General features: G+C 39.5%; 1 protein-coding gene across 3 annotated transcripts in view; it reads right to left on the bottom strand.

Moving 5' to 3' along the window:
• The window catches only part of mfsd6b (major facilitator superfamily domain containing 6b), a 54,550-nt gene extending 43,784 nt beyond the window's left edge, over positions 1–10,766 (bottom strand). Inside the window, exon 1 of one of the 3 annotated variants that reach the window (XM_043692860.1) lies at positions 10,518–10,766. The gene's annotated coding sequence lies outside the window, so the exon portion shown is untranslated. The remainder of the gene's footprint in view (positions 1–10,517) is intronic. The other 2 variants (XM_043692858.1, XM_043692859.1) reach the window with 2 other exon arrangements.
• Between the last annotated feature and the right edge of the window lie 1,584 nt (positions 10,767–12,350).

The following is a 12,350-nucleotide window of genomic DNA, read 5'->3' as shown; positions in this document are numbered from 1 at the left end:
TCATGAAAATCGCATAATTGACCTCGTGGGCCTTACATTGGAGGTAACCAGTAGAATTGATGTTAATGACTGAACAGTAGATGTTACAATCCTTGGTTTCACTTTAATTCAGATCCCTTTCAACTGCAATGAAATTCCAGTATTCAGGGTGTAATAACCCAGGAATCCTAACTGGAATGGAACATCATTTATTGTTGAACACCAAAATAGAGTCACTACACAGGCTAGACCCAGCCCCGGACAGAAAATTATTAGGTGAAGATATTGTCCATATAAAGAACATCAGTGACAGCTCTCCTGGGATCCCAGGAGTTATCCTTAAAAAGTGGGACCTGCATTGTAAATGGCCAAAGGGAGAAGAGTGCAAAAAAGAAAAGCAGCAGGAACCTTTCAAAGGGATGAGTGTTTCAAGAGACATGACATCACTAACAAAGCTTCTACAGTGACTCTTTGATGGTCTTCACTTATCCCCGAGTCTGTTGTATGGATATTTTCTAATCAATCTGCACAGAGTTGTTATTACATGCCTCTGCAGCAGGTGGGACCTGAACTTGGGGCTCCTGGTTCAGAGGTAGGGACACTACCACTGCACATGAGCCCTCTCTGCGTCAGCTTTATTTATTCATTTCTTTTACATCAACTTGTTCAGCGATATTTTACGCATCTCTGGAGCAAGTGGGACATTACCACAATGGCGCTCTAGGAGTGATCCAGCTGAGCAGCCTGTTGCCAAGGGAACTCATACTCAAAGATATCCACAAGGAGTTTAATTAGTGATTCCCCATGAACCTTGTCAGGGTTTGTTTGTTATTTCTTGTCCTTTTGTCTGGCTGCTAGCTAGCTGACTTCTAGCATGGAGAGCATCATCTTTACTTGCAAGACAAGGTGATAATGTGCAATTAAGATCATAGTCGAAGAACTAGTGTTTGAATCCCAGGACACATAACAATATTCGGTCCCGCTGGCACACTCTAGTAGAGCTGAAACTGTCTTTTTAACTCGTGTCCTTGTGTACTCCTCAAAAAGAAAAACACAAATTGTGTGTGCAGTTTTAGATATAATCACCAGCTTGCTGTTGAGCAGCAGCCTGTCAGCCTCTGGTTATCTTTGTAGTCATATGAGATTACAGTTCAGTCTGTTTTGACTCACTTAGAACATAGAGAACATAGAACAGTACAGCGCAGAACAGGCCCTTCAGCCCACGATGTTGTGCCGACCATTGATCCTCATGTGAGGTAAACCTAATGTACGAACCCTCAAATTTCTGTGACCATATGCATGTCCAGCAGTCTCTTAAATATCCCCAATGACCTCGCTTCCACAACTGCTGCTGGCAACGCATTCCATGATCTCACAACTCTCTGTGTAAAGAACCTGCCTTTGACATCCCTCTATACTTTCCACCAAACAGCTTAAAACTATGACCCCTCATGTTAACTATTTCTGCCCTGGGAAAAAGTCTCTGGCTATCAACTCTATCTATGCATCTCATTATCTTGTATACCTCAATTAGGTCCCCTCTCTTCCTTCTTTTTTCCAATGAAAAAAGTCCGAGCTCAGTCAACCTCTCTTGATAAGATAAACACACCATTCCAGGCAGCATCCTCATAAACCTCCTCTGAACCCTCTCCAAAGCATCCACATCTTTCCTATAATAGGGCGACCAGAACTGGACACAGTATTCCAAGTGCGGTCTAACCAAAGTTTTGTAGAGCTGCAACTAGATCTCATGGCTCTTAAACTCAATCCCCCTGTTAATGAAGGCCAAACCACCATATGCTTTCTTAACAACCCTGTGCAAACTTGCTAACCCATCCTTCAATCCCCTCATCCAAGTCATTAATAAAAATTACAAAGAGTAGAGGCCCAAGGACAGAGCCCTGTGGAACACCACTCACACTGACGTCCAGGCAGAATACTCTCCTTCCACTACCACTTCTTGTCTCCCTTTGAATGTCTGTTGTTTGAAGTACCCTTTTCGCCCATAGGTGTGACATTCCATGGGGGTCTCTCTCTCTCTCTCTCTCTCTCCTGACAGCTGCTTAATCTTTGGCTGTATCAACTCTCTTAAAATCACAACTGCAAGATCAACTATCTGCTTTCAACAAACAATTCAGAGACAGATCCATGTTTCTTTTTTAAATATTTACTAATTTGAGCTTACCTCATTTCTACACTGTGTGCTTGCATCTTGGGATACAAATTGTTCTCACATTTAATGAAGAATAAACTAACCCTTTTTGTTAATTAAAGTTAAACTCTGTTAAATTGGCTCCTTTTCAAGCATCAGTTCATTTAGATCTTAGGAAAAGATGTCCACAAGGGAAGCGATCCATTTTTTAATTTCTCAATGACTAACAGAGAAATGGATGGAAAAGAAGAGGAGCCAGTTCATTCCTCTTTGCCTGCGAGCTTTTAATGATTCATGGTATCCCAGCTGAAACCATAACAAATTGGGGAACCTCACGCAGGATCTGGAGATAATAGTATTAACACTGGCTTTTAATCCATTTGCAATATTTTCAACATCCTGAGAACTACCACAGACCAGAAACAAACTGGACCAGCCATGTAAATTCTGTAATTACAAGATATTCAAACAGGTACATGAATAAGAAAGGTTTGGAGGGATTTGGGCCTAATGCAGGCAAATGGGACAAGTTTAGTTTGGGAAACCTGTTTGGCATAGACAAGTTTGATCAAAAGGTCTGTTTCTGAGGTGTATGACTCAATGACAGCAGTTTAAAGACTAGCAATATTGAGGCAAGTAACTTACCTTCTCATCCCCAAAACCTTCCACTATCTCCAAAGCAGAAGTTAGGAATATGAGAAAATATTCTGCTTGTCTAGATAAAGGTGACACCAATTACAGTCAAGAAGCTCGATACAATAAACTTGCCCGATCGGTACCCCATCCTCCGACATAAACATTCACTTTCTCCACCACCAAGACAATTCTTTAAGGTGAGAGGGGAAAGATTTAGGAAGGAGCTGACAGGGGAAGGAGCTGACAGGCAACCTCTTCAGTCAGACAGCAGTGCAAATATGAAATGGGGGGCCAGAGAAAGTAGTTGAGGCATGTAAAATAGCATCATTTAAAAAACATTTGGATAGGTATATGGGTATCAGGGGTTTAAGGAATACGGACCAAATGCAGAACAATTGGAACTGGCTGAGTCGGCACCTTGGTTAGCATGGACCAGTTTGGGCCAAAGGGCCTGTTTCCATGCTGTATTACTCAAGGAGTCTATGATTCTATGACACAGTGGCAGCATATACAAAATGCAATGCACTGTAACTCACCAAATGTCCATCACAGCACCTTCCAAACCCAAACCTTTACCAGCTAGAAGGACTAGGGTAACAGATGGGGACAGTACCACCTGGAATGTCACCACCATCTCTAAGTCACACCATCCTAACATGGAACTACATCACTTTTCTTTTGTTGTCACTGATTCAAAATTCTAGAACTTCCCTCCTCATAGTATAGTGGTTGCATCTGCGCCAGATGGGCTACAGCAGTTCAAGAAAGCAGCTCACCTTTGCAAAGGCCAATTAGGAATGTGCAATAAATACTGCCTTCCCCAACAATGCCCATATCTCATGATGGAAATAAAACATTGGCTTCTACTCCATGAGCTAGGGTGGGAACTGTTGTCCACTACTTCTGCTGCAAAGTCAAGCAAGCACAATATTTTTAATGTTATGCTTCCTCTCAGTTTTTCAAAATATAACTCTGACTTCCTGAATATTTTTCAGTTGAGTTCACCTCACAGATCAACTCTAACGTGATGCGACTTAACAAGTCAGCTATTTTAATGTGACAACAGATGAAATGTTCTTCAATACAGTTGCATTCTTATAGCTAAAAGAATGTCATTATGTAAGTGGAAAGGTTTTAGATGGTCACTGAGCAATTTAATATTTGTGGGTGCAAAAATGGCAAAGTGTAGACAAATGTCACCAAGGTGATGACTCATTTGGATGAGATTTACAATTTAGCTTTTTTTCCATCACCTTTACTCACTTTAGGTTTGATAATGATTTTCAAGATATTATGAATAAACATTTGTCTTGCAGTTCCCTTCTGTGCATGTGTTAGCACAGTTCAACACGAGAAAATCTGTATTATACAAAATTACTTGTTAATAGATATGCTGCGTGCCTTTATTTTGTCCTTTTATATCAAAAGCCAGAGAATGTACATTGTCAGATTGCTACAACAAGTTAAATCTATATCTACATTTACTTACAGATAAAGACATAAATAGAAAGATTATTAATATTCTATTTGGTATAATTATTAAATTTGAAACACAAGTTTCATTCACAATGTTAAAGACAGACACTGAACTCCTTCCATGTTTTAACTAAGCTATTTAATTTTGATGTAGTATTTTCACAAAAGTATTTTGTACAATTCCTTTTCTGTTGAACTTAAGAATGTTATGTAGTGAATGATGGACAGTAACTTGTAACGTATCACTCTATGCTCCTCTCACTTTAGAAACATTCTAAATAAACCTGACCCTGTTCCTAACTGACACCTTTGTCTGGATTTTGCAGTAGATTGATGATAAAATTGGCAGCATTTCTTGTCATTACACCTTTGAAACTGACAGCAACTTCTGGAGTTCACACATATGTAGTTAAATGCTGAAATCCATAAGTTGCTGTCAGTGGTTCTATGTTTCTTCATTTGGAACACTGTTGAAATCTCCACAAACTAAACTATTCAAAGTTACTGAACTGATAAGAACTTGCTCTTTTAGGCTACTGGTCTGCTTTTAAAATCCTTGAAAATATTGGACCTTGTTTAATATGCAATAGCTGCATTTTTAACCATGGATTAGATTCATAATTATTGCAACTGCTTCAATAGCCTACAAACAAATTTTATATTTGTGGAATGTCAAAGTTTTCCATTGTGCTAAAACAAATTCTCAGCATTTTTAAATGATAAATGCTACTTCCAGTTTTGTTCTTAATATTTCCATTTCTATCTCAATCCCACATGAATATGTCAATATTTTATTTTGCTCTTTGTCGAAGGGTTCAGAAGAGAAGGATAATCAGTGCATGTTACTTCATGGTTTACTATCTATGAAAATACTTCAATGTGAACAATACTTCACCCCTTAGATGACATCACTATTGCTCGATGCCAGGACATCCCCTTTTCTTGTTAGTTTAAGCTGATGGTAGGAAAGTACTGCACAGAGGTTTTTGAACCTTTGTGAAAAGTTTTCTTTAAGGTTAGCAACAAATACTGCCACTTCATTGCTGACTGCAAAATCTGGCCCATATTTCCATTCAAGAATCCCTAAACAAATATTTCTGCTTATGACAAACCCTTTGACCCTCTCAGCCTTAACTCAAACTGCCACAAAAGCTGCAAAAGACAATATGGAACCCAGAATTGTCATTTTATTAACAATCCAACTTATATTCAACTTGTAAACACACATACATAATATACTTTGGTTGATTTTGCCACAACCTCGGAATTATTTCTACTTCATCACAATTTGAACTGTACGTTTAAATTTCTGGATGCATGCACACAACATTTGTGTGCAAAGCATTTCACAGGATGCATTGGAGTGAACAAAAGGTGCTACAGATAGCCTGTCCATAGATGAATGAATCATCACGGCACATAAACTGGTCTAACAAGCACTGCAGTTCCACCAGCTGTGTTCTTATTTCATTTACTGTACTGTGGAAGCATCATGCTAAATGACTATGACATGGACTCAGCCTTACATTTGTTAAGAATGACAGAAACCATTAGCACTGAATCAAACAAAAGGATCTTTAGAAATCTGGAAGTATAAGCAGAAATTATGAGCCAAGTCAAAATCAAAGCATATTATATATATATATATATATATATATATTTAAAAGGTTATTCAGACCATAAACATCATTTTCTGTTGTCATTTAAAACTCGGGAAACAATCTTCTGCATATTTTCAGATCACAGGTAGCAGTAAAATGTTGAAGTGTTATATACAGATAGAAGAGTATGTGTACACAATACTGGGAGACCAAGTAGCCATTACTTTGGAACAGAGGCTATTCAATTTCTAAACCCATATCTCAGCACTAAGCCTGCTTGGATCTTCAACATCACAAGGGATTACAGCAACACTGTTTTAAATGTTTTTGTAACTTTGCAAAATTGGTTATATAGCCACACCATTCTAACACTTCAGAGGGGTCACTATTGGTAATCCAGTAGTTCAGTTTCAGCAACTTGCAATGCTACATTCTTCTGCGGTTTTACTTGGCTTGCCAAAGTAGCTAACAAATGATTCTCAGGATATCTTAATGTGAAATATACACCTCTGATCACCACCTGCTCAATGCAGACAGCATCTTACCCCCTCATCTTTCAAAAATGTTTTGCATACAATTGTATCCTTAGCTATTGACTTTAGGAGGTACATATTTAAATGATTGATAATTTAATGGAGTGCATAAAGGTTCCACAGTATTTACTGCTTAGTTCTGTTCACACGACAAATGTTTAAGAAATCTTGCATATATAAAGCACTTAGCATGATCTCTTGATGTGCCAGGGCAGAGCCAATTACATATTTTTAAACTGTAGTTGCTCTTGTAAACAAATTAAGCAGTCAATCTGGCACCATCATGAGATTAATTTAATTATAATAGGTTGAATGATAAATATTGTGCAGGACATCTGATCCGTGCTTCCCCAAATAATGCTGTGGCATCTTTTTAATTCATTCATGTAACAAGGGCATCACTAGCTAAGCCAACAATTATTGCCCATCCCAAAATGCCGAAAGGATTGTCAGGAGTCAACCACATTGCTGTGGGTCTAGAGTCACATGTAGGCCAGTCCAGGTAAGGATGGCAGTTTCCTTCTTTAAAGGACATTAGGAAACCAGATGGATTTTTCCAACAATCAACAACAGATTTGTGGTCATCATGAAGGGGAAATCATGCTTGACTAATCTTCTGGAATTTTCTGAGGATGTAACTCTGAAGATGGACGAGGGAGATCCAGTAGATGTAGTGTACCTGGACTTTCAGAAAGCTTTTGATAAAGTCCCACATAGGAGGTTAGTGAGCAAAATTAGGGTGCATGGTATTGGGGGCAAAGTACTAACTTGGATTGAAAGTTGGTTGGCTGACAGGAAACAGCTCCATTTGGAATGGCAGGCAGTGACCAGTGGGGTACCGCAGGGATCAGTGCTGGGACCACAGCTTTTTACAATATATATTAATGATATAGAAGATGGTACTAGTAATAACATTAGCAAATTTGCTGATGATACTAAGCTGGGTGGCAGGGTAGAATGTGAGGAGGATGTTAGGAGATTACAGGGTGACCTGGACAGGTTAGGTGAGTGGTCAGATGCATGGCAGATGCAGTTTAATGTGGATAAATGTATGGTTATCCACTTTGGTGGCAAGAACAGGAAGGCAGATTACTACTTGACCCTGTTCCTAACTGACACCTTTGTCTGGATTTTGCAGTAAGGGGCAGTACAAAGAGATCTGAGTGTTCTTGTACACCAGTCAATGAAGGTAAGCATGCAGGTACAGCAGGTAGTGAAGAAGGCTAATAGCTTGCTGGCCTTCATAACAAGAGGAATTGAGTATAGAAGCAAAGAGGTGCTTCTGCAGCTGTATAGGGTCCTGGTGAGACCACACCTGGAGTACTGTGTGTAGTTCTGGTCTCCAAATTTGAGGAAAGACATTCTGGCTATTGAGGGGGTTCACGAGGTCAATTCCTGGAATGGTGGGATTACCTTACACTGAAAGACTGAAGCGACTGGGCTTATATTCCCTTGAGTTTAGAAGACTGAGAGGGGATCTGATTGAGACATATAAGATTATTAAAGGATTGGACACTCTGGAGGCAGGAAACATGTTTCCGCTGATGGGTGAGTGCCGAACCAGAGGACACAGCTTAAAAATACGGGGTAGACCATTTAGGACAGAGATGAGGAGAAACTTCTTCACCCAGAGAGTGGTGGCTGTGTGGAATGATCTGCCCCAGAGGGCAGTGGAGGCCCAGTCTCTGGATGAATTTAAGAAAGAGTTGGATGGAGCTCTCAAGGATAGTGGAATCAAGGGTTATGGAGACAAGGTAGAAACAGGATACTGATTAAGGATGATCAGCCATGATCATATTGAATGGTGGTGCAGGCTCGAAGGCCAGAATGGCCTACTCCTGCACCTATTGCATATTGTCTATTATCTATTCGACTCTTTATTCCAGAATTTTATTGAATTTAAACTGACTGAAACGCAAGATCCCAGAACATTACCTGGGTCTTTAGACTGATAGTCTATTGATACTACCACTCAGCCATTGCCTCCCCTAATGTTCATCCAAGAGAAATGAGCTTTTTTTGTGACATTTCATCCAACTTCAAAAGTATTTCATTGGTTTTAAAGTCCTGTGCAATATCCCAAACTTGAATATACTTAATGATGCAGCCTCAACAGCCCTCAGCAGTAAAGAATTCCACAGATTCACTACCCTCAGAGAAGAAGACTTTATTCTGAGATTATGCCATCTCATCCTACACTTTCTCACAAAGGCAAAGAACTTTATCACATCTTTCCTGTCAAATTTCCTAACAATTTTCTATATTTCAGTCAGGTTATCTTTCATTCCTGGTAATTCATATACTCTGAAACACAGAATTCTTCTGGCATATCAAGTGTCCCACTGTATATAAATGTGTGTATAAAGGTAATGGTCAGTGAACGCATTGCCACTTCTGCAGCAATCTAAGCTGTTGGATATCTTGACTAGTTGAGCTTTTTCCTCAAAATTAATATATCATAAAGGGAACTTTCATGAGCCAACCTACTGTACCCATTCAAAAACAATTCAAAAGCCAAAATTCTTAAAATATCCTTTGTAACTAGGTGCTTAGAAGAACTAAAAATGATGGGAAAAAGCATTAAATTTGCAAAATTTAGCCATAAAGCATTTTATACGACATTTTAAATGCACAGCCAAATATAGCTTTTATGTCCATTTTATTTGGCTGGGTTTATGACTCAGCATTATGGAGGCATAAACTCTACAAAACTGTGCGGATATCCAAATTACATCACCCAGGCTGCATTTAAATGTTGCAAATAGCTAGCTGATGTATACATCCAGCTCTCTTGGAAGATGTGAACTTTAGTATGAAGGCATTAAATGGAGAAGCTTTAAAATTAAATGCTAATATTCCTCATCCATTATGCTCAATTTGGAGCCCTAAACCTTGCTCCAGCAATCAAACCATACAAACAAAAATCCCAAAAGTTATGGGAGACCGGCACAAACTAGTACAATTTAGTAGTTCAGGTGGCGGTGGTTTGAATTCTTTTTGTCCTAAATTCACCACCAACTGTTCAAAGGCAACTGGGATGGGCAGTAAATGCTATCCTTGAATTTGATGTCCATACCCTGAAGATACTTATAAAAACATCCCTATGACATGGCTGTTGAGTCCTGTAAGTTTACTAGGAAATCATTAAATAACTGTATAAAGCCTTCTGAAATGCCCACAAGCAGAAGGGTTGTTTAAAAGTCTAAACAGTTGCTAAATAATGTAGAACCGGTGTACTTCACATTGACAGATACAGTCTGCAAAAAGAGCAATTGAGATCATTGGCAGTCTCTAAACGCTCCCCTTCCTTAAACATTGCAAAGACTGTTTATCTTTCTTTCATCTTGCTGCTCTTACGTTTGCGGAAGTCCGGATTGAGGTTTACATTATAGGCGTGTTGCTTAATCATAAACTCAACAAGACTCAAAAGGAAAAAAATGTCATTTTTTTAAACCCAACCAAATTTCTGACAGAATATTTCAAAACGTGTCCATTTCAAAGCAAATCTGCAGCGTTACATTTTTTTTGTTCAAGGTTAGGTTTCCCCCTGGTGTCTATCCACTTTCAACCTGCTGCTGTGCTGCTGGACCCGTTGTGGGAGATGAGAACCTGCCCCCATGTTTGGGACCATCACAAACATACAAAAGGTTTCGTGATCCGATTATCACTTTTTACAATGCACTGGAATAAAGCAGATCTTACTAAAAACAAAAGCAAGGTTTCCAATTAAAACACAAAATTAGGAATTTAATCTCTATAACGCGGAAATCTTTAAAAGTATATTTTAATTGAATAAACCCTATTAAAATAGTAAAACTCTCTTTTAAAAAGTACCATTCCCCAGAAGGCTCCAAATAAGTGATGGCTTCTAATTTCTACGCAGCTTTGCTCACAAATCACATTTAATTAGCTTGCGGCATTCATATTCTTAACTGAACAATGTCTGAACACACTGGAATTGTTTTAAATTGCAATCAGCATTCACCGCACCAGATCCTTATGATATTTAACCAATTGGTCCAAATTCCCGGACTTCCCCCTCCTCCGGCGCAAACCAAGAGGTCTGAGACATCTCACCTTACAGGAAAGATAAAAGGGAGCTGAACCGTCCCCCTGTAATATTCGGATAAATGCTCCTACCAGTCAGTCACTTTCAGGCTACCCGTTTACGATCTGACAGAAATACGCAGCACTTAACGCATCCATAACAGCGAATCGGCCGCTTGAACAAGGAGTCGTCCTTTCTCCTTGTGATTATCAATTCTCAGGGATGGGTACCTTGGGTGCGTCCTGAGTACCGAGACGTCAGAACCGGCGTTCCGGCCCACCTGTAACCCGGAGATTTCAGTAAGCTGCAGCGGCAGGAAAGGAGCACTGCATCCTGCGCACTGTGTGCGAGTGAAAAAGCAGACTGCAATGCAAAACAATGCATCGCAAATCGCAACACCGTGAAACAGAACACGATGCAAATCTTGCCCTCCAGTACAGGGCAGTTACACACTACTTGCAACTCAACATAGTCCAATGCACAAGGAGAGATTTACTAATTTTAAATAACAATGTCACACTAGAGAGAGAGAGAGAGAATCCCAAATGTGCTGCACAACGCAATATTTCCCATGCACAAAGCCAAACATAAAACATTGCACCTCATACATTTCCTTACTAAACACTTCACAAACCATGTACTGTCCTTCATAGCATATTACAAACCATGTCTGGCCTAAACAATACATGAATCTTATGCATAAATATTACATAAAATCATTTTTGCAAATAGAATAAGAATATCGAATCTTGCCTACAGAATTTGCAACAAAATGTTTGCACCAATTTTCCAAAATTCCAAAATTTGTTGTTGAACTTGTTTGCTTATGTCATTTGTTAAAAAGTAGCATTAAACACTGTCAGATATTTGGTACCAACAGGCAGTATATATTTGCTGCAGTCTTCAATGGTGCCTCTCTTTCAGAACTGCTTGCACAGTATGGTCATCATCCTATCCTTTTCTTATGGCATGCAGGATGTTCCCCATTAAAAGGACATTATACTTGCTTGGGGAGGGGCAGTGGTGGAGGATTCCCAGTTATATTGTAATATCTGATGTCGTAACCGAAGCCGCCTGAAAGAGCCTTGGCTGATGAAATATTTTTCAACATATGATTAAGCTTTTCCAGCAGTAAGTAGTTAAGCTTTGGAACCTCTGTCAAAGAGATATAAAGCCATAGACGCACACAGCACAGAAGTGATTCTTCAACCCATCAAGTCTGCACTGACAAAAAAAATCACCTACCTTCACCTATTCCACTTTCCAGAACTTGGCCTATAGCCTTGAATGTTATGATGTGGTGGACCTGTTGCACTATAACCTGATGTTGAGTGATCTGTAACCTTGAATGTTATGACATTTCAAATGCCCATCTACAAACTTTTTAAAGGTTGTCAGGTTTCCAGAATCTACTATTCTCCCAAGCAATGCATTTCAGATTCTCACCATTCTCTGCATGGAAACAAGATTCTCAAATCCCCTCTAAACTTCCAGCCTTTCACCTTGTTATTTACCCCTTAATTAAGGGAAAAGCTGCATCCTAAACACCCTGGCCATGCACCTCATTATGTTATACACCTTCATCAGGTCCCCTCAACATTTTGTGCACTAATGAAAACAACCTGAGCCTATTCAGCCTCTCTTCATAGCAAAAATGCTCCATCCCAGGAAACATCCTGATGAATCTCGTCTGTATCCCCTCCAGAACAATCACATCCTTCCTATAACATAGTAACCAGAACAGCACACAGTGCTCCAGCTGTGGCTTAATCAAAGTTTTGTCAGCTCCAACGTGACCTCCCCAGTCTTATGATCTATGCCACGACTGATAAAGGCAAGTGACCCCTATCCCTTCTTAACTATCCTATTAACCTGTCCTGCTGATTATAGGGGTCTGTGGACAAGCACCCCAAGATCCCTCAATC

Source organism: Chiloscyllium plagiosum, chromosome 7, assembly GCF_004010195.1.
Source record: "Chiloscyllium plagiosum isolate BGI_BamShark_2017 chromosome 7, ASM401019v2, whole genome shotgun sequence".
NCBI classification, from domain to species: Eukaryota; Metazoa; Chordata; class Chondrichthyes; order Orectolobiformes; family Hemiscylliidae; genus Chiloscyllium; species Chiloscyllium plagiosum.
The sequence above is the reverse complement of the archived record's forward strand: the minus strand, read 5'-3'. Positions and strand labels throughout refer to the sequence as shown.